Source organism: Lissotriton helveticus, chromosome 1_1 (assembly GCF_964261635.1).
Source record: "Lissotriton helveticus chromosome 1_1, aLisHel1.1, whole genome shotgun sequence".
NCBI lineage: Eukaryota > Metazoa > Chordata > Amphibia > Caudata > Salamandridae > Lissotriton > Lissotriton helveticus.
In genome coordinates this window covers 295,265,300-295,287,872 of record NC_136057.1, presented here as the reverse complement: position 1 = coordinate 295,287,872, position 22,573 = coordinate 295,265,300, and the positions used below count along the sequence as shown (strand labels likewise).

Here is a 22,573-nt window from a genome sequence, read left to right as displayed (position 1 = left end):
TTAACACAAGTAATAGGATCTCTAGAAAAGTACTATCGAGAGCCTATTATGACCAAATGCTCTTACAATCCATCGATGGCATCCGAGACGGATCTCTAACCAATCAGTTCATAAAAATTAAAGACTCCTACCAACTGGAAAGTGTCCTAGATGCCAAGACTCCGGCAATAACTAGGAAACTATTCCTTCAATGGAGATATGGGACTCTCCCTTTGGCATCTTTCACAGCAACATGGTCTTCCCACTCCTCTACAGAAAATTGCCCTGCGTGTCCCCATGTAAAAGAGAACGATGTACATGTGATTTTTTTCTGTCCAGCCTATGAGAGGAGCAGGAAGTACTGGCTCATTCCTTTACTTAAAAACATGGGATTCAGAACTTTCTTGCCTGCCTATAGAGTTTTAAAGACTGATTTGGCCCCAACTCTGGTATTTGCACTATCTAAATTTTTAACTTCAATGTGGTATGCCCATAAACGCTATATCAAGAGACTTGGTGAGTTAGTATAGTCTCGATTTCTGGCATACCTCAATCATATTAACTAACCATGATCACTACTGTTATTTAATCCGTTCTTAAATTGTAAATGAACTGTTTTATGATGTCATGTATATCTTTTATGATCATGTGATCGAAATAAAGATTTTCGAACTCGAACTCGGTTCAATAAAACATATTTGTGTTTTCATATTGATAGCTTCCATAACAGGAATGTACAGCAGCATTGCCAATTTTAGTTTTCTTAGGTTTCCAAAATAAAATCCTACCCTTGTGTATAAGAAGGCAATCAGTGATACCAAAGCAGTGTCTCTGGGTCAGGGAGACAGGGGACCAAGCATATCATTTTATTGGGCAGGTGATGATAGTAACAGGCGGCGGTAAGGGGAATTATTGCTGCAAGAGGAGTCATGATATCATGAGAGGTCTGAATGTAGTCTATTTATATTGCTAGGAACAATTCCTGACACAGTGAGGGTAAGCTTCCCGCAAAGGATCCTTGCAGTGGCGGCTCGTCTATTGGGGGCGTTGGGGCGTTGCCCCACTAATGCAGGGCCCAAAATTCTTGTTCTACTTCCCCGACGCTATCAGACTCCAGGAATTAGTGTCGGAGAAGTAGAACGAGACGAGAGACGCTGGGGTGGAGGCGGGGCTCTGGCAGCACTCAGGGAGTTGAGTGACAGGCCAGCAGCGCTGCGCACTAGAGACAGTTACAGTCCCTGCAATAGTGCGCACAGCGCATGTTCATTTTTGGGCTGATCATTTTCATGGTCAGCCCGAACATGCGCACTCTAGGCTGCACGTAAGGAGACCAAGGGTTTGATGCCGCAGCCCCCCGGTCTCCTAATGGGCAGGAAGTATCCCTGCCCTTCTACCAATCCTGGCAACGCTGCAGCGTAAGAGAGGGGTTGGCACTGACTGCCGTGACGTCGCCGCTGTTCCTGTTTGCGCCTCCTGGTCCGGTGTCCCACACTCTTCAAGGGTCCTGCAGTGGAGGCGGCGCGGACCGGTAGGTTTTCTCTTCTTAGTTTATTGTAATCTTCCCCGGCCCTGTGCGATTTGTCGTCGTCCCCCCCCCTCCGCGCGAGTATATGTTAAATAATAATAGCGCCGTAAATTACTGAGGCAGGCGGTACACACCTCAAGCGTCTCCCGTGAAAGCAGCGTAGGTTACTGTGGCATGGCGGTACACAGTGCTCATGGAGGGAACACAACCGGCGAAGTCCTTGCTGACGGAAATTACTGGAACTTATAAAACAGGGCCTCGGACAGGCATCGTGTTTTGTTTCGCAGCCTTGAATAAATGAAACTTGAGATGAGTTTGTGATACGGGGACTTGGAAAGGGTAAAGTTTTCTAGTACCTCATAAATCATTTTGTGAATGAGCATTTCCAAGGCGGACGTTATTTTTACTTTTAGGATGCTTTAAGGGCATTAGAAAAGACCCATTATGTTCAAACTTTATTTTCTCTGAACAAATCAATTTGGGCTATGTCCGTGATACTTTATAAGTGTCTTTGGTTTTCAATTGAAGTACTTATTTTTCGAGGAAGTACGAAATATTTAATCTGGAAAAGAACTGATGAGGATTTCCTCATCATGGCGAGGTGTCCAGTGAAAGACAGCTGCTAAGGTGAAAAACTGATCCCGTCCTTTCGCAGTATAACTTAATTCGGAGTGCCTTTCGCAGTATACGTGCATTCACTCCTAGTTAACTCTCAAGAAGAACGTAGGGGATTCAATGAAAAAGCTGTCTAAATAAGAAATCAACGTTCAGAGTAGTACTTACCGAGACAGCTCGACTTTTAAAGATATGTTAGTCTTTTCCGATCTAATTTGCGCCTGTTATATTAAAATTATACAACTTCCGTGCTTCACATCATGGTATTGTTTTCTTCCAATCACGCTAAAACTAATTGTTTCTTTCATTCTGCATTTCATTTAACAATGTGTTTTATTGGACTTAATGATTAGGGGATTTTTGGGCTACTGAACATTGTGATTTCCAAGCAACATTTTAGAATTTTTGCAGGTTGTTCAACCCAAATTTAAAACCATTCACAACTTACACCTAGACAAACCAGACACACAGATTGTACTGCTGCCTTTTGTACTGGTACCCGGAAGCGGCTTCTTGTGATTTTTATCCGTCACACCAATGGTATTGATTTCTGCAAGCTGGTGTGCTGAGGTCAGAGTCTGTATTTCCACATCTGCCTCGAACATTTTAACCTCACCAGAGCAGTTGTGATTCTTTAACTTAAAAGCAACACTTCATAATAGGCAGGCTGCCTTATGAGGGCATTTAACAAATGTAACAACAACAGAAGAACTTGGAGGTCTGTTAAGGTAAAGGAGAAGTGACCATGAGAAGATGACACACACCACTGTCACGACTAACGGTGAGGGACCATCAGTAATGAAAAAGTCCTATCAGCCCACCCATATGGCGGAACCTCGTCATCTAGGACCTTATCAGCAGGTTCTCATATGGCCAAGCTCACAAGTACTTGCTTGGTACCAATTGATCCTGTGCTGAAGGAAGATGAGTCCTCACTGAGAGTGGTACTGATAGGGTGCAGTGCTCAAAACAAAAGTGCATAATTAAAATGGCGGTCAAGGTAGAATTTTTTTTTTTTTATTGGTATCTCCCTGGACGTCAGGTTAAAAGAGATGTGATGACAGTGTGAGAATATCACTGTACAGTAAGCATCTATGAACTAGGCCAACATGTTTCTGCCACTCAAGTAATATTTTACAGGCATTCGTCAGGGCCAGGCTGAAAAAAATATAGCTACTGCAACATCTACTATTTTCAATGTGAAAACGAAAATATAAGAAAACCTTGTGACATGGTTAGGATAAGTTTAATCAAGTGGCTGGATCAGCCACCATACCGTATCCTGGTGGTGAACCATGCAGAGAACAATCCTTTCCCAGCGTTGTGTGGGAAGTAAGCCTCACCTCACCCGGCAACGGCTCGGATAGAGAGGCCCCGCTCTGTCCGTCGGTACCTCCGGAAGTGACCTGAACAAATGTCTTGTTCCAGGGTCTGTGAAATATTTGCTAAAGTATTGACAAGGTTTTTTGCTGTGCTCATAAAAAGTAAGTGTGCTATTTGCAATGCTAACAAGTTGTACATCAACACCATCTCAGTTCCCCATTGATGCAAGGTGTGATCCTGATACAATCACATAATGTTTAATATTTGCCATTGTTTGTGGAGTGATTTGGTATTACCCTGTAGCAGAGAATGGGCAGGAAATAGGCAGACTTAAGGGGTTGTACCTGTATTGACTGTTTAACAGTGCACCATTTTATAAAACGTGCAGTATGTTGATGGAAAAGTAATGGTAGCATTTATTTAAACATATTTTAATGCCTCATACCCCTAACTACTTCCTGGCTTTTGGAATGCAGCGTGTTGTTTCAGAGGTACAAGCTTGAACATTTGAGAAGGAAGGGGGGAGGAGGCTGAGTGTCTGACTATTTGTCTGCATTATAATTCCTATTATAAGATCAGTGTAGGTGTCTCTGCTTTACAGTTTCGAGAATGAGATGTGTCAGCTTGTTAGTTGTGTATTTGGCTGTCTACTTGGCAAACCCCACTAGAGAAGTGTGTGTACACCTGTGAGTGAGCATGGGTCTCTGAAGCTGGGTGAGGGTACAAGAGCAAAGCTGTGTGAAGTGAGGGGATGGGAGGTGCAGTGACCGATCTATGTTTATTAAGCCCAGCACAAATTGCTTTATTAACCTTCTTGCTTCCTCAAATTTGCTTAAAAATGCACTGTTTGTCCACTCTTTTTTCAAAGTTTTCGTTGGGGGAGATCCTGTTCCCGAACCCCATAGGTTTTTCGAGCTCGCACGCTACGCTCACTCGCCGCAGTGCAGTATCACAATGTTACGCATCACCACTTTCAAATGTCACCAGCCGCCACTGGATCCTTGAACGTGCCTCAGGGAAAATTCCTGCTACCGGAGTATCACATTTATCTGCTTGGGTTAAAGACAACATTTTCCCTAAGATGTCACTCCTAGTGTCACAAGTGAGGCCTGAAAACCTCACACATTAGCTACTGCAAATAATGAAAAGTCACACATAAGTATTTATTTATTTATTTATAAAGTTTTATATAGCGCAAACATGATCCCAAAGGATATCAGAGCCCTTTACAGTTGTAGGGAAGGAAGGTAATAAATGCAGTATCAGCATCAAATAGGAATACCAAACAGAACAGTTACAAAACAACAGGGGTCAATAGAGAATAATACAAAAACTGGTGCATAGCAAGCTAGGAGGGAAGCAAATGATAAGTAAAATGAGAGTAGCACCCAGTGCAGGTCTTAAGGTTGTAAGTCCAATACATTAGAGCAGACGATCTAAACCCATTTAAGGTAAGAGCTTGTTGATAAGGAATCTTTTAGCTTCCAATTTGAAAGCAACCGTGAAGGAGATTTTCCGTACTTCGGTGGGAGAGAGTTCCCGATCTTCGGGGCAGAGCTGGAGAAAGCTCGGTGACACGTTCTCTTTTTGCATAAGATCTGCAGTTTCAGGAGGAAAGAGTTAGCACTTCTTGAGGTCTACAACCTCCGGATAATTCTAGCTTTTGTGCTAGGTAACTGGGGGTTTTGAAATGTAGACTTAAAACTTGGTAGCTCTGTTTAACATTGTGAGATGTAGACGTGGGGTCCCCTGTACATGCAATATACTAAGGGGAGGAGTTCTGTAGCCATATCCAATTTATATTAATCCAAGCAGGTGCATTGAAAGGGTAACAGCATCTCTCACACTGAATATGAACCCCACAACAAGTCATTTCAATTTGTTACCTGGGCCATTGAAATTATGAAGCATGAAAAGCCAAATTATGCGGCAGGGCTGACTAAATTACGCAGCAATAAAAGAAAAATTACTTCACGTAATATGACACATTTATTAAAAGTATTACTTTATAAGGTTGATATTTTTACACCTAAACACAGCCTGGGCAAAGAGTACTATTTGTACTAGTTCAATGTACAAATACAGTAACAAGTAACAGAAAGGTCAATGTCTGCATAGGGCCTCCCACTGCACGGCAACACGTCACTGAGATTTTAGTCACTTTTGATCCATGTGAGTTAGAAACAAGTTTTATTTGCTAAAATCTGTAGCCTATGCAGCAGATGATGAGTTGTGGCAAATGCGGCAAATCCAGAATAATGCGTAAAACAGCGCAGTCGCAGAATCGCATAATTCAAGCGGCCCTATCTATTACCCAAAATATCAATTACCCATTTTACCCACGCCTGCGTGAGCCGTCACATGCATATGCATTATTTTCTTTGTGCTTTGTTATTATATGTGATGTTAAAAAATGCCCCCGCCAGCCTATCATTAGTGTCCCAAGAAGTGAACTTTAGGCAGACACACTTTAAGTCACAGATAAACTGGTGCTACACCTAGGCACTGAGAATAAGGCACTACATGGAGTGGGGAAGTACCAATCTCATAGAATGAGAGCCCAGCAAATTCATGGTACATTAACTCGCTCTGCTAAAATGTTAATAACCTGCTTAATCTTCACCTTTTGGTTTCTAGATTTAATTTTCATCTGCATATTCCTTACAAACGTACTTCCCTATTTAAGCATCAGGGAGGGGACATTCACTCAGCCCCTAAAGTTACATTTTGTTTTAAAAAACAAATAAATAATATTGTAACAAAAAATATGAAAATGACTCGATTTTTAATGTGCCTGTATCTAGAGCATACTCGTCCGATAAGGATAACTTTTTTCTCTTTGACTCTAAACGTATCATGGAAAACTCCTGCCGATGTCATGTGGATGCAGGAGGCAGAGCTGAAGGACTTCTACGGATGGTTGGCGACTGCGCGGGAATGGGCATTGTGGGGGACCCCCTCACCATTCTTTGCAGGGGGCCCACTAAGGTTGTGTTACACCACTGAGGGGCCGTCTGTGGGAACCCCTCAGATGAATCTGCAGGTTCCAACTATGTCCCTCACCTAAGCACTGATGCAATATGTCACTTTGTGCGTACAAACAGAGAACTGCAGTTTTTAGGTCTCGCCTGTCGATGCGCATGCGCATCGAGCAAGCGAGACTATAGGGGCTCATCCACACTTTATCTAACTTGCAAGGAATCGTGGCGATTCCTTGCAGTGCCCGTGACTTTTAAGCTCAATGCGCATGTGCATTGAGCTTAAAAGCGCGTGCACAGCCGCCCGCATTCCTCCGACACCTTTGAAGTGAAGCTTAGCTTCACTTCAAAGGCCCGGCTTCTTCACACCTACATGCCGCTCTGCCCCGCTCCGCCCCCTCCCCTGAGTCATCCTGCCTGCCCTCGACGTTCCCCCCGCCCCCTCCCGCCACGCAATGCCGAGAGCTTTTTTTGATTAGCAATGGCGGCTTTGCTCTTCAGTGAACTTCTCCCTCCCGCTTTGGCTTTCCACCAGCATTTGCATGCCCGCCGTGTTACGGTGAAAGGCTTGTTATTATTTCATATTGCCAATGCTTGTTTTAAGATTGCTGTGACTCTTGCTCGTTTGCTCGCACTCCCTTGTTCTCTCGTGTGTGTGTGTGTGTGTGTGTGATGCTTTTCCCCTCTGCTCCTTTCCCATGTTGCGTTGCCTCCTCCCACCCACTCCTCAGCAAACTACTTGCAGGCACTTAAACATTTTTTCTTTTGTGTATTTTTCGAAAAAAGAAATCATAGGCCCAGGTTATTTGGTCAATGTTCCAATCAGATGTTACTCAGCGAGGAGTTACTTAGCTAAAGCACTGCTTGTTTCCTATCACCCCCAGACGTCCAAAAATAACATCTCCGTCGAACAAATGTGACTTTTGAAGTCAATGGAAAGAAACAAATTGCGCGGCCGGTTTCTATAACTTGCAGACACGTCACAGCTCTCCACACACTCCGTTGAGTAGAGCCAGCAGCTTAGCTAGCGTTACCAGCTCTGTGTCTAATCCGAAGCTCCTGAACGTGTGTTTTTGGTTAGGGCGAACAAACCATGAAGCTGCGTGGTAAGGCCGCCCGACTCTTGGTAAAAGACGAGTCATTGTTTTTTCCTTCTTTCTTTATTCTTGTTAAACAACCGACCACGGTAATGATTAGGCTCCCACAGCATGTTTCCTCCCCCCTCTCTGTGCTCCCCCTCCCCCAACCCGCACACTCATGCTCCGAGGCCTCCAGACCCCCCATCTCTCCTCCCAGCACGTTTTCAATTAGTTTCGGCCGCTCGTTCTTGCTCCTCCACTTCCTCTTTCACCCTCACTCTCCCTTGTTCTCTCTTGCTACTCTTACCTCTCTTTCCCGTCTACCTTCCCCTATACTGTCTCCCCGCCCACCCACTTCATTCTTCCTCTCTTTCCCTTCCACTATCTCCTCCCCGATTCCCCCTTAAGAACCCATAAAATGCCACAGCTTACTTTGCCTGGGTTACAGCAGTGAAACATATTTTTTTTTCCTTATGGTGTGATGTGTGCATGTGATATTGTTATTGTGGTAACTCGTGCATGTAGTTGTTACATGGCAGTGTGACATATTCGAAATGACATCTGTGGCAGTATTTTGTGTGTGTTATGCTATGTTCTGACGGACTTGTGCATGTAATGATGTACATCTTGGTCGCATGTGCATTTTAAAGTGTGCGTTTATTGGAATATGATAGAGTATGTGGCTCATGACTGTGACTTGTGTATTTGGTGAAGTACGTGGCAAAGTGTGGGCATGTGATGACACTCACTCACTCTAACACCTTCTATAATTACATGCTTGCCTCTCTTCACCCGTCATAATCTGAAAATCTATTCCAGCACTTCCTTTTTTAAGTCCCAGTTCTCAGCAAAAATTAAATGTATCAATGTTTAAAGATTTATTACAAAAAGTAGAAACAAAAAAATGTTTATTACACTTTTAATCTTCATTTTTACAAATATTATAATACGCTACACATTATCACAAAAAAAATAAGCTAGTGCCATTATAAATTAGTGAAATTATTATGTAATTATTAATTATTTATAAAAAATAAAACCCATTACAATTTGTCATATCAATACATGTACGTTAGGTAAATACTAATCATGTATATTTAATAATGCTATAGGTGTCACATTTGCAATTTCTAAAAAAAGTCCCATTTATAATAACAAAATTAATGCATTTGAAATTATAAAAACATAAACAAAAATTTAAAAATTATTACATTTACAAGACCAATAACTCACACTTTTCTAATGCGAGACCTATTGCATTTCCAATGCTTGTTTTGTATTGAGGTGCACAGTTGTGGTCTGCGTTCCTAATGAACAGTGTGTCACAGCACAAACAGTTCGCCGGATATAGATCAAGCCCTGATATCAGACTTGAGAACTTAAACCACTGAGGCTTGTGCAACTGACTGAACAACAGATATGATTCAGCACCCTGAGCACCAGGAGTGAGGTAGGATTCCTTCTCGGTGGGTCACTCGGCCAGGCTCCTCGGGTGAGCAGTGACACATGCTGTCAGAGCTGCAGCTGTGGGCACACATGGGATTCTCTTTTCCTAACAGCAGGGCTGTTTATTCTCTGAATGCATCTTTCTCATACATCCATGCAGACCCGCGTTTCTCAATCGTGCATCCTGGCTTTCCCTGGATTTCATTAAGGGTAAAGGCACCGCCCTTTAATGACAACACTCCCTCGTACAGTGCATTCTGAAATCGGCTGCACACACGTGGACAGTTTGCAGGGGCTCTGTGCACCGTGATTGGCAGCAAAACTGCATAATGCCTGGCCAGGAGTCCCAAATGGAGTGCAGCTAAGGTCTTGTGTGCAGGGACCCAGACTTTCGAGAGACTAAACACACCCCTCTCCTGGCATACCCAGCATGGCTATCAGTCCCTGTGCCTTGTGAACTCTGCAGGTTTTACGGTCCTAAGTGCTCCAAGACAGGTTGAGCACTTCTTGTTCCAGGTCTTGAGGTGACTATGCTCCTGGGCGGCACAGCAGCACATCCCTGCCCCATCACAGCCTCCTCTTCGACAGAAGTGGGCACATTATAGTAAAGTGGGGGATGTATTGGGGCGTAGACTCCTATTTCCACAGAGCACACCCTGCAATGCATCTCATTTATACAAAGTCCCCCTTAGGGAGAACCTTTAAGGACACAAGCACACCCTGAGATGTCTAAAACTCTCTTTCTCGCAGGAAAGGTATTATAGATCTGATCTCATCAGAATATAGTGCCAATTCCCTCACTAACACTCACTCTGCAGGCAAGCTCCTCCTGTATCCCATATATATGGCATAAAGTACCCCCTGTTGTACAATCCAGGTCACCAAGGAGTTCGGTGACCACAAAGAGAAATGAGACCCAAGGCTGAGTTATTTTATAAGGTCATGGAACTATAAGGTGACTCGCAGTATCCTTAAACTGGACAGCATGTGGTACTATATTCCACATAATAAATGGTCACACCATAACCCTACCTACTTACCACTTACGCCCTTGGTGTAGTGCTCTTATATATAATACAGATACGATGTTTGTAGACATGAAGAATACAATTAGAATTTCTAGTGCAAAAGTAAACATACCAAAAAGCAGTTGTTAGACATTTGTTGCAAAAAGATATTAAAATCAGTTTAGCAGAACTCAGATTTAAAAAACAAAACACTACAACTAAGATTGGGTAGAAACATAGAGAGAGATTGTCTCTTTCATATAGTTACTTATAGTTACCTCAAGTGTTGAAAAATAAAAATGTTCTCATAATATCTCTTGCTTATCACTGTTCATTATAGAAAGAACAGGCAGATGAAAAGCCAGAACTGCAGCCTGAATTATGCTCTGTGACCTGCGTTTTGTTCTTGGCTGCTGGTAGCAGGCATTTTGACATCAAAACTCAGCTGCTATAAGTTATTAGAGTGAAACGGTTACAACATTTCTTTATTACAGGCGACTAGGTACGACACAAGTAACCTGTAATAAGGAAATTAGAAAAAGGTTTTTACAGGGATTGCAGGCTCTTATGTATCATAACTTTATAGCTATGTCTTGTAAACCAGAGACCACTGAGCTGCCGTCCAATGGGTTCAACCTACCTGACCCCTCTTAGGGGGAATTGGACTTAATGTCCCCATTGGGTTCATTTGCGGCCCACCTTACAATCCTGGTGCCTAACAAAAGATGCAGTGTATACTGACCCCATTTATACACCTGTCATTATTACCAAGTCTGCCTTCAACTTCGTAAGGATGACCGGCTCAAGATGGCATATTTTGAAAGCCAAACGCAAGGTTTTCTCCCTCCCAAAATCTACCAACACAAGTCAACGTGTCTCTTTGCACTGACACTGCACTAATTCCAGGCAAGGTTTCAACATGGACACAGAGACAGCAAAAATCTATCTGTGAACACAAAATTAGGTCTGCCAGTGTCTGAATTGAAAAAGGAAGGTACCTGGGCTGGATAGATTGCCTGGTGATCTTTTTAGACTCTACCCAGAGATATGGGGTCCGTACCTCCTGATCTTATTTAATTCCATCGCGGGAGGTATGGAGATCCCCTGCACTTGACTGGGGGCGGAGATAGTGCCTATTTTTAAAAAGGGCTCTCCTCCTCTCCCAGCCAACTACAGGTCGATCAGCCTCATAGATGTCCCCCAAAAACTATTTTCCCGCCTTCTCCTGGACCATCTTCTAGATTGGATGGAGGATAATGAAATCCTGAGCCCCCTCCAGGCTGGCTTCAGGAAAAATACGTCCACCATGGACCAGATTTTCCGCCTCGTTCTCCTCTATTGGAAAACCGTGAGGATCGAGGGGGGAAGGCTGTACATGGTGTTCGTGGACCTGAGGTCAGCCTTTGACCTGGTCCCCGGCAAGAAATTGTGGGAGGTCCTAAAGGAGTTGGGTGTCCCCGCCCACCTGCTACACGCTATAATTAGGCTTCACACTGGTAATTTTGCACAGGTTAGGTGTGGGAGGGATGGAGCCTTGTCGTCCAGGTTTCCAGTCCTCAGAGGGGTAAGACAGGGTTGTGTCTTGGCACCAACCCTGTTTTGCCTGTATGTTAACAGTGTCATATTCTATCTTGACAATGTTAGGGACAACGACGCTCCATTTTTGGCAGGCAGGAGGGTGCCAGCTATCATGTTCGCCGACGACACCCTCCTGCTTTCCAAATCACCAATGGGGATCCAGCGGATCTTAGATGGATTTGGTCTCTTCTGTAAACAATATGGTCTTGAGATCAATGCAGAGAAGACCAAATTTATGATATTTAACCCCTCCCCTAAAACCAGACCTACCCCATTTCTGGGCTCAGCAAGATTAGAGAGGGTAAAAACCTTTCAATACATAGGTGTAACACTACATGAGAACCTATCTTGGAACCCCCAAATATCAAGATCCCGGCTTAAGCTTTCTCAATTGTCCGGTGCAATTCTGAAGGTTGCAAACACCTCTACCTTCAAACCCATCAGCCCGGCAATAGAAATGTACAAAACCCAATCAAAAGCGGCCGCTTCTTATGGTAGCGAGCTATGGGGGCACAAAGCAGGGACAGAACTTCTCAGTGTAGAAATTAATTTCCTGAGACATCTTCTAGCCCTCCCCCGTGGCACACCCCTGCTTCCCTTGAGATTTGATCTGGGTCTCCCTTCTATTGCTGAGGACCTTGAACAAAAGCCTTTAAGATTCTGGCACAGGCTTTGGTCTACAAGTGAGCTTGCCCATTATAGGCAAGATCTCATTCATGTATTAAACCTAAACAAGTGCGACAGAATTCCCTGGTTGGTCTTCATCAAGAAAGAACTGTATCGTTTGAGACTCCAGGAGCTATGGGATGCTCCCGAACAAGGCTGCCAAAGGGTTTCCCGTAAAAGCTTGGTGGAAATATACAGGGAAAAAAGTCTATCCACTTTGGTATCAGCACCCAAAAACGTCATTTTAACAGAGCGATTCTTGGACTCCAAAAATTCTTATCAATTTGAGGGTTTTATGGATATTATTTTCCCTATTTTAGCACGAAAACTATTCATTCAATGGAGGTTGGGCACCCTACCTATTAAAACTTTTACTTGCAAATGGACAAAGACTGATGACAAAATCTGTCCAGGGTGCAGAAATCATGATGAGGAGGAAATTCATGTTATGTTTTTCTGCCCAGCCTATAATAGGCCTAGGAAATACTGGCTTGTGCCACTATGTAGGAACCTGGGCATAAGGAGCTATCTGCATTCATTTAGAATATTGAAAACCAGCACCTTGCCCCACATAGTTTTTGCAGTTGCCAAATTCATAATGGTCATGTGGCAGATAAGGATTATATTACTAAAAGACTGACATTGACATGAACTGTAATGTTCTTCCTCTCATGTATAGACCCCCAAAGGGATGTAATTTTTATGTATGTGTTCTGAACAAGGGAATGTTTTGTAATCTGAACTGTTTTTATTGTATCTTTTATGGTCTATATGGCCGAAATAAAGAATTTTTGGATTGGAAAGAGGATACCTGCCCACTGACAAATATTAGAAAATGGTGTTATAAGCCCAACCCTGTATCACTAAATCCCCAGCAATAAATAGTGTAGAGTGTTCATTCGATCGATAATGTCAATTTAGGATTTTAGACATATTGTGTCATCATTCACCCAATGGACCTTTTAAAATCCATACAACAGCTGAATGTTAGGTTGCTGGAACTTCATGTATTGGGATAAACATTTAATAACATAGTTGTCAATTGTAAGTTCCGTAGCACCTAAGCCGGGGAAAGTACCTCTGCATTGTATGCATTGTGTAGGTTTAATGCTAGGTAGGTGGAACATTCCAGATGATGATGGCGCATCTGCTCGAGGAGATTGCATAATATCTGGATGGAGCTCCAATTTCTGCCTGGTGATGGCACCCACAAAGCCCATCAAACCTTGGAGAGTGGTTATCAGCTGGAGACAAACAAAGAGTATAAATTAGCCTAGTTGAATGGATGTAACTGAGGTACATATTGGAATGAGCAGGCCCGATATCGGGACTGGCAGGTCCAGCAAGAATACGGCTGGCAAAACCACAATTTACTGGAGTGTATAATACTAGACCACGTGAAGTTATTGTACCTTCTAGTCACAGGCACTGAAGTGTTTAAGAAAGGCGATAACGAGCATCAATCCAGTGCCTGGAGGAAACCTATGGGGAAAATCAAGACAATGAGCCTTATCTAGAGTTTGGTGGACGGGAATCTGCGTCACAAGCCTTGCCGATACCCGGACCACCATATTACAAGAGTCATAGGATATAATGCACCTGTAATACAGCAGACGGGACAGAAGCCACGATTATGATGGAGTATCATGAACGTCAAGCTTCAAATAAGGCCACTGTTTTCTATGTTTGCAAAGCGTATACTCTAGGCCAGCATTTCCTAACCTGGGGTACACGGACCCCTGGGGATCAGAGACACCTGCTCAGGTTTCTGGATTGCTGTGTCTTGTTTTGAGGTTCAAATGGTAGATGTTGCTTATGTGGGGGTCCCTGGATTCCATTGGTGACTCAGTGGGAACCCACAGCAGTCAAAGGGTTAAGAACCTCTGCTTTAGGTGACTTCGAGCTAGAACCTTCCTCTGTTTGCAGAAAGTATAAAGGGGGGATGAGGGGCTTCAAGCACGCCCAAGGAAGGTAAAAACTCAGGAAGTGGAAGTAGAATTGGCACCTCCCTTTCGACAAAGGACATGTAATTGTTGTCTTATTCCTTTAAATACCTGGCACGTGTATTATTAATGTGTCCGTTCAGTTCTAAGGAGCGGAAGAAGACGTTCGAGCCTTTGTGAAGGAACATCCGGTGAGCGCGCGCCGGGTGCTGTAATGATCAGTGTCGGAGCAGCAGATAATGAAATCGACGGAGCCACCAGGGTGAGATCTGACGTGTGTTCGAGCACAGGGAAGGGATTTGAGAGCGGCCCTGAAGCTATTGCATCTTATGCACCCGCCCCCGCCGCCGCACGGCAAAATGTCGAGCGTGACCTGCGGTGCACGGCTGCCTTTTATTGAAAAGGGGCTTGTGTGAATGGTGTTAACAATGTAAATACAAGGAAATGGGATTCGGAAAGAATCTGCGCTAAACTAATTCCACGGGGAAGAGGCGGGTTGAGAGCGAAGACTGACAGACACTGGCTCCTCAGGCGGGCATCAGTGGTGGGAAAATATTGCCGGGAACAGTCAGCTATCTTTATAGGAGGGAGTAGCAGAATGCAGAGCAGCGTGGGTACCCAAGAGGAAAGCCTCGCGAGATCTGAGTCAGGGAGACGAGACCAGGGAGAGAAAGTGCTAAATAAAATCAACCCACGCTGCAAGGAAGGCTGGCATGCTTCTGGGGATGAGAGAGCACAGTCCTGCAAAGCATGATGTTAAACTAGGAAGGGGTGAGGGCTCAGGCGTGAACTCCTGGCTGAATGATGGCAAGAATGCCATGCTCTTTAAATATGTAATATATAATTGTCCAGCCCTAATCCCTATTTAACCCGTTCCGTGCTCGTGACGAAACCACTCCGTCACAAGCCACGGGCGCGCTGTGCTAATGATGGAGTGGTTCCGTCACGCCGCTGCCTCTCCGCCCACGCTGCATCAATTCCGAGCCTGCGCGGCTGAATTAATAAGAGGGCGGGGCCGTGACGGAACCACTCCGTCATGAGCACAGCACGCCCGTGGCTCGTGACGGAGTGGTTCCGTCACAAACTTGGCGGTGCCGTGCGACTTCCCCCTCACCCCCCAGCGCCACAGCGGAATTACCGCCGCGGCCAAGGGGTTAAAATGTAATCCTGAGTGATTTGCAACTTGTATATATGTAACTCTAACCACTAGTGTCTGCAGTAGACGTCTGGACTTACTACCATTCTTTTGTGGATTTAGAGTTTTTCTGTTTGTATCTTTTACGTAACTCTTGCACTCCGAAGTCCTTATGTAATGTAACTGGTCCTTTTGTAAAGCACTCTGACACCTTTGGGTAAAGTTTGCGCTATATAAAATCGCATTCAATAAATATAATTAATTAATTAATTAAACACCTGCACAGCCCGACCCCAACATGACACAAACCAAATGCACCTAACACCAAAACACCATACAATTGCTCTCCAAGAAATTTAATGCCATGATGACTGACCACCTCAGCCCGCTTGAGGTCCACTCTGCCCCACACTCCTTCAGTGCGCCCATCAACAGAATAGCTGAAGCGGTTCAAGCATCAGCCTCCCTCTAGAAGGATAAAAGTAGATCCCCAAAAACTCCTTCGCCATAGACCCAATGCACTAGCTCAAACTACAGAACTGTGAGGAAACGTCCATTTTTTATTGGGTTGGTATGAGTGCGCCCCCTGAGTGCAGCCCTCTGGAGTGGAGAAAGGGAGTCCTACGGACCCCCCAAACATCCCCTTGCAGGCGGGGGTAGTCAGTAACTGCACCTGCCTGCAAGGGGACGTCTAATCCTCTTTAAAACTGCAGGCAGGTTGCTGCCTGCACTGTGAAAACATGGAGCGGCTGCCAGCAGCCACTCCGTGATTTTTTCACATGAATGTGCTACCCTGGGGACAGTCGCGGCTGCCCTGTCATTGTTTGCGCCCAGCGCACCTTTTAAAAGGTGCGCCCAGTGCAAACAATGACAATGTGTAATATGGCTCCAGGTCTGTTTGTAGAGAGAATACTTGAAATGGGTAGACCAGTTTGGCCTGGCGCTTTTCACTTGTCCTCACTTTCTGTGTTTCTTTTTAATAGAGATATGTGGGAATACATGTGGAAGGTGGTCCTATCGCAGCATAACTGGCTTCATGTGAGAGAATGGTCTACAGCGGGAAGAAAAAAGAAAATACGTGTAGGGCACAAAGTTTATCTTAGAGGACCGTCAAAGTGTCTGCTGAATGGCGAGGTTGCCGAAACCCAAGGCTGCCTCATCTTGATTCCACCTCATGCCTCCTTCTTCCACCAGCCACCCCTCGCCCCCACAGTGTGGCACCAGAATATCATTGTCAGAATATCTCCTGCCATAAATATTGGACCCTAAATATCACTTATATAACTATCTCCCACCTTGAAGTTAATATTTTTGAAAGTCAACACTGTGGAAAGATATTTTTAGGAAAAATGTTGAAAAGCTATTTGTGCCCAAGGGTAGTTATGACAACAATATTCTGTTATTAACCCACCCAACACATCCTGCTCTTCTTTATCTCATTCTAGCAGAATATTCCTCTTCATCCTTCTTTCTCCCCTTTCTTCCCTTCTCTCACTAACTCCAGTGTCAAGTTTGATGATGAACAATAGGTGCCCATCACCTGCAACCCCCAGGCACCAGCTCAAATTAAGCACTGGTGTGCAAGGGCCAGATGCATGTTCTATGCCCTATACTTGCTGTGTTCCCCTTTCTTCTGTTTATAAATTAGCCGTCTGCAGGGTGCATTTCCATCGCACAAAGGATGTTATGTAACTGAGCTGGAAGCTCTGTCCTCGCCGTTTTTCAGAGTGAAACCTTAAGTGAGTTACAGAGACAGAAAGAGCCCGTGTATCACTCACTCCCAGCGAGGGTCCCTGCGGGCGCTGCCCTTAGCCGCACTAAGGCACTGAGGCGCAGCACGTCTGTAGTACTGAGCTAAGTACCTAACTCTCAACTATCAGTAGTTTAACAGCGTTTACCATGGCTTTTATTTCATGTTAAAAGGTGAGTCCTCTCAATGGCATCTATTAGTCCAGATGCATAGCTAGCGCAGGAAGGATTTCCCAGCAGCATAGTCTACCTGTGCCGCTACATGCACAATCAGAGCACCACCAAGGTAGCTACATTAGGTTACCTTTCCGCTGCTGTCTATTCACCATATACCCAGTGGCGGCTCCTCCGCTAAGGCGGAAGAGCGTCGCCCCACATAAAAAATTAAATGATGATAATATAACATAAAAATCATTTTATTTTTTCGGTACTGGTCCAGTTGTTTTTTTAAGAGGGACAGTAGGGCTCGGCCGTCAGCCAGCAGGGGTAAGGAGTGGTATGTGCACTTAAGTGCGCATGACGATTTGGCTGGCCGTCTCAGGCTGGCCAAACCGTCATGCGCACTTTGCATGTTCTCCAACCAGGTTGCATTAAAGCCTGGGTGCAGAACATGCCCAGGCTTCCACTCCCTCTCTGAGCACCAAGCTATGGCGCACAGACCAATCACAACGCTGCTGTCAGCAGCATCGTGATTGGCTTGGAGAGACTGGGAGCTTTGGTACTTCCTGCATCGTCACTGGAAGAAGAGCAGAGGAGAGGCGGCGGCCAAGTAAATGCATTTTTTTTTCTTTTTTTAACCCCCGCCTGCCCCCCTCACCCACGCCACCCCCACAGCCCCATAGCAGTCACAACAGCATATACCCCTGGTAGTGGGAGCAGTCATAAATTAAGCTGTATGTATGCTGATGAGGCATACTCACCAATTTGCCGTTTAAGAAGGGCCAAGACTGCCACTTTTAGGCTGATTGTGGGACTGCGTAGATGCGATCAGGTCTCCTAGACATAAAAGAGCGGTACTGGCTACTTACCAACGATCGTATGTGTTTCAAGCTGTTCTGCTAGAGGACTGGGAAAAGGAACAATCCACTTCACCCATTAGTTCATCACTAACATTCACCACCAATACTCATCCCAGAATATTCTTTCGGTTGATGATGTCTTCTTGGGTTTGGAGGCCTATTGTCATATCATTCACCATATGGACCCTTAAATAATGTGTTATTTTTTTACCTTGCTAGCTGGATCTCCCTTTATACGCCACAAAGGGACCTACATAGTCGGGACCCAAGGGTGAAGCTTGAAACCAGATTTCTCAAAGTATACTTTCTAGTGAGCTTCTGTAGTACCTACGCCAAGAAACCTATTGTTTGGATATGGGCACAAAAAATGCAATAATTCATTCATTCATTCACTCAAGATCACACTGACTCAAGAGAAGACGTTGCTTTTTCGAGCTCTGATCACAAGTGCAGATAAATCCTCAAAGGAATTGCTCTGGATATTCAGTGAACGGTGGCCACAAAACTGGACTGTCCCCGCATTGAACTCTATGCAAACTCAATGCCTTCCTTCTCTAAAGAACTCGAAATTATCAGGCAGAAACTGGAACTGCCCTGACACATCCGCTTTCTACTTGCCCATAGAGAATACCGTGCCACATACTTTCTATAAGTTCCTTCTGGTCCAAGAAAAAACAAAGTAATAACCTCCTTTCATTAGCCCCTGTCAGAGACACATGGCATTTAAAGGAGATATGGTCCAGAGGTGTGCATGAATTTGTTTACATGGATTCCTTTGTTTGTTTGTTTGTTGTTTGTTTGTTTCTTTCATTCTTTCTTTCATTCTTTCTTCCTAGCTGACAGGCAAACTGTAAATGGATGAAGTTCACACTAACATATTTAGCTAATCATTATAATTACTAAACTTTTAAAAGTAAAAATGTTCAGTTTAACAGCCCTAATTCAGCCCTAGTGGCTGTTATAATGTCATGGGATGGAAGAAGTAGTATTTTAGGATATTCTCTTAGATGCTGTTTTAATATTGTACATCTTCAGTGTTTCGACTTGTTTATATAACTAACCCTAGAGTAGAGATGCTGATTAATGCCGCAATGTTGGACACTGCATAGGGACTATACTGTACCTGGGAGTCAGGTCACCTCAATAATGATTATCATATTCTAGTTGATTTGGGGATAGAAAGGCTATGGTGATGTGTCCCAAACTTTGGCATTCAAAGCCAGAAACTGAGATCCATTTAGTGAAGTCTTAAGCGGGCACTGAGTGCAGAGAACTGAGGTCAAATAGAACCCGGCCAATTTGCCCAGCATTCATTGATTTAACACATTTCCTAAATTCCATTCTGGCGTCCAACTGATTTTTGCATAATCGCTTTGTCTTTTCTGTACAGAGATAAATATACGTCACCAAAGGCGCTATGAAAGCATCAATGTATAGATAAATGTTAACAGTTAGGGGTGTGGAATTATAATGTCTCATTGGCTTAACTTCACCTACCGGTTGAAATTCCCTTACCAGAAGATTTTGTAGACACATTCTTACACTTAATATTATTACACACAAAAATTCTCCTGGTAAAATCTGCTTTTGTAGACACATTTTTCAGTTTTTTTTTAAATCTTTGCATTTGGCACGTTTGTGAACTTCATGAATCTTATGAAGCTTTGAAAAAACCTCATATGTTATGAAAAAAAGTTATAACAGAAACATGCTTGAAATTATGTGCTTGAGGGCCAAAGGCAAACACATTCCTGTTGGTTTTCACTGAGTATAGATGGGGGATTGCACCGTGATTCCTTGTGGGTTTCTTGGTTTCCAGACTGTCATGAAGACCTGAGTGGTCATTGTTCTGTGATGGTGGTAGGATGGAATGGTCTGCAGCACAGATGGTTTGAGACACGACCTCCATGGTTCAGTGCGGTGCCCTCTGAGTGACCTTGATTGCTGATTAGGATAAGACAAGATGGTCCAAGTGCTCCTGGTCCTCTGAGGTGGCTTGGACAGGTATAGTTGTCTCACATCTTTTGTACTAGGCAAAGTGGGCTAAACTGAGCTATCCGATTGATGCAGCACTATCTGGTGATGTATGTGCGTGGCATACACGTGGATAAGCAAAAGGCACGGAGAGTGATACTTTGTGGCACATATACCCTCAGCTCCCTTTGACTGCTACCTGGTCCTTGCTCTCAGAGTCCTGTGGTGTAGTAGTTACAAGCTAATATGGCCAATGGAATGTTTATGGTGTATTATTAGATAAGACAGGTTTCTAGGGTTTGTTTTACACTCAAATTAAATAAAAGTGACGATTCCGGGACATGCTGGAGTAAAGCACTGTAGGTTCTGAGTACATATGGCATTTTGAACAAAGATCTGCAGGGAAAGAAGAATCAGAATAGAGAGAACTTTAAACACCAACCAATGAGAATAGATGTGTACGCCCATGGTCCACGATGACCAATCACGAGAGACCACACAAACCCAGCAAAGTGACTCCATCAGGAGCCAGTGTGCAGATGTCATCTGCTGCACAATCATTGTTACCTGGCACTTAGAGGGGACAGGAAGCATGATAAGTAAGATCCCATTCGATGCTCTTGAGAAATGTACTGCTGTGATTGGCCGTACCCTTTACTATTAAGAGACATATATCACTGGGCAGTAGGGGCAGCCAATGTTAATGCTCAGAGTGAAAGGTTACCAGCCACAGCAGGCCCAGTCTAGCTGACAGAACACCTGATTTTCTGGGAACAACTGAAACTCGGGGACTGTACACCTGATGTGTAAGGTTGATAGATGTGAATGGTCTGTTAGGACTCATCGTTACTTGCAATATACACCATAGACAAGGCTGGGCCCAGTTGATGATGGTCATCGAAAAACTATAGGGTACACTAACCACAGCAGGTAAGCCACTACACCGAGGAAACACTGACCAATAACTCCCTCAGTAGTACCCAGAGTTTCTGAACCACACAGAGCGTAAATGCACAAGATACAGACGCAAAAGCCACACAAGACCAGAGGGCGGGTACACCCAACAAGGGCAGGACACAAGACAGACACATTTACAGTCTGAGGTCAGGAGAGAAACCTGTAAATCTAGATCAGGTAAGATTAAAATAACAAAATGTACATGAAAAAAACACGAGAACAAGAGAATTACAACAAAAGCCCAGAATGTGATCACTATCGAAAATTAAAGATAGAGAATATCTGAGCTTAGAACAGTGACGTGAGGCAGAACTGAAAAGAAAACTAACTAAAATGCCAGTGAGATAGAAAAAACAGAACGAAATAATAAATGGGCAAAATCAGAAATGCAGATGGGTAATATTATAGTTTACGTTGGTTAGTCATTAAAATGTTCAGAGGTCAGACCATGCCATTTGGTGCCTCCACCTTTAGGAGGGACTGGTTCTTGGGCTAAAATCTACTAACCCGTGCTAACTCCTAGGTGACGCGGCATTCCCTTTGACAATAAAGTAACTTAGATTGAAGAGTGCAGCATTATATGAGAGCGAGCCGGAGTTTAAGGGAGTGCTCTCTTGCAGTTTATAAAAAATGTTTAATACATATTTAGTTAATCTATTGGGTAAGGCTTATCAAGGCAAAATAATTCCAATCCTATGTTGTGGGGGCACCGGTTAGGCTAACTTCAATGCTATATATCCGGTGGCTTCTCAAAGTCCACAGATAACAACCTTCAGAGGTTATAAAGTGGGAGATAAGATTGATGGCAAACTGAGGCAGGGCTCTGATATCAGCACCCACCTGGTTTATTTCATTATCTAGGGCAGCATCAAAATAGCTTCAAGCGTTACTGCTGGAAGACCTGGTAAAGCCGGAGTCAGTTGGCGGCTCACACTACGCATCGTTCTGTGGACTTTGGCTTAAGGCTATTGATCTTGATGCGAGCCTTGGAAACCATAGGGTAATGATTGCTATCTTCAAGAAGATAGAAGCTGCCATATAAGGATCTGTGATTAATTCACTTGGCAAACTCAGAAAATTTAACGTTATATGTTCAGGAGTGTTATTTTTATATCTGTTCTCTATTTACCACTTTTATAGAGCGCAGGGCACATGATAATACGGTGCTTTACAAAATTACATAGGACCACATCAGACTAAGCAAGGCATACTTTGGACAAGAAAGGGAGGTTGCCAGGGATTACACAGCTGCACTATCCGATATCGACACAAACAGGGTGCTGAGATTACACGTTGCCCACCTCAATGGTCAACTGCTTGTTGACCATACATAAACATAGATTATATACAAGAGATAAAGAGGCACCTACAGCCAATTGTCAAAGTCATATATTTAAATAGCAAACAAAAAACATGAAATAGATGGCTGTGGGTCTTGGTTGTTGATTTGATCAGTTTGCTTTATTGTATGTTTTCAAAAGGAAGCATCCAACGCGTTTCACCTAAAAAAAATAACTTTAAGTAAATAATTACAAACAGCTTTTAAACACCACACAAGACAAGTACATAACATATTTGTAAAACAGACAGTGCTGTATAC

The 22,573-nt window shown here is 43.8% G+C and overlaps 1 protein-coding gene across 1 annotated transcript in view; it reads left to right on the top strand.

Annotated features, from left to right (window-relative positions):
* Positions 1–1,203: 1,203 nt before the first annotated feature.
* Positions 1,204–22,573, top strand: part of SYN3 (synapsin III) — a 1,149,796-nt gene continuing 1,128,426 nt past the window's right edge. Inside the window, exon 1 of the mRNA XM_078653521.1 lies at positions 1,204–1,507. The gene's annotated coding sequence lies outside the window, so the exon portion shown is untranslated. The remainder of the gene's footprint in view (positions 1,508–22,573) is intronic.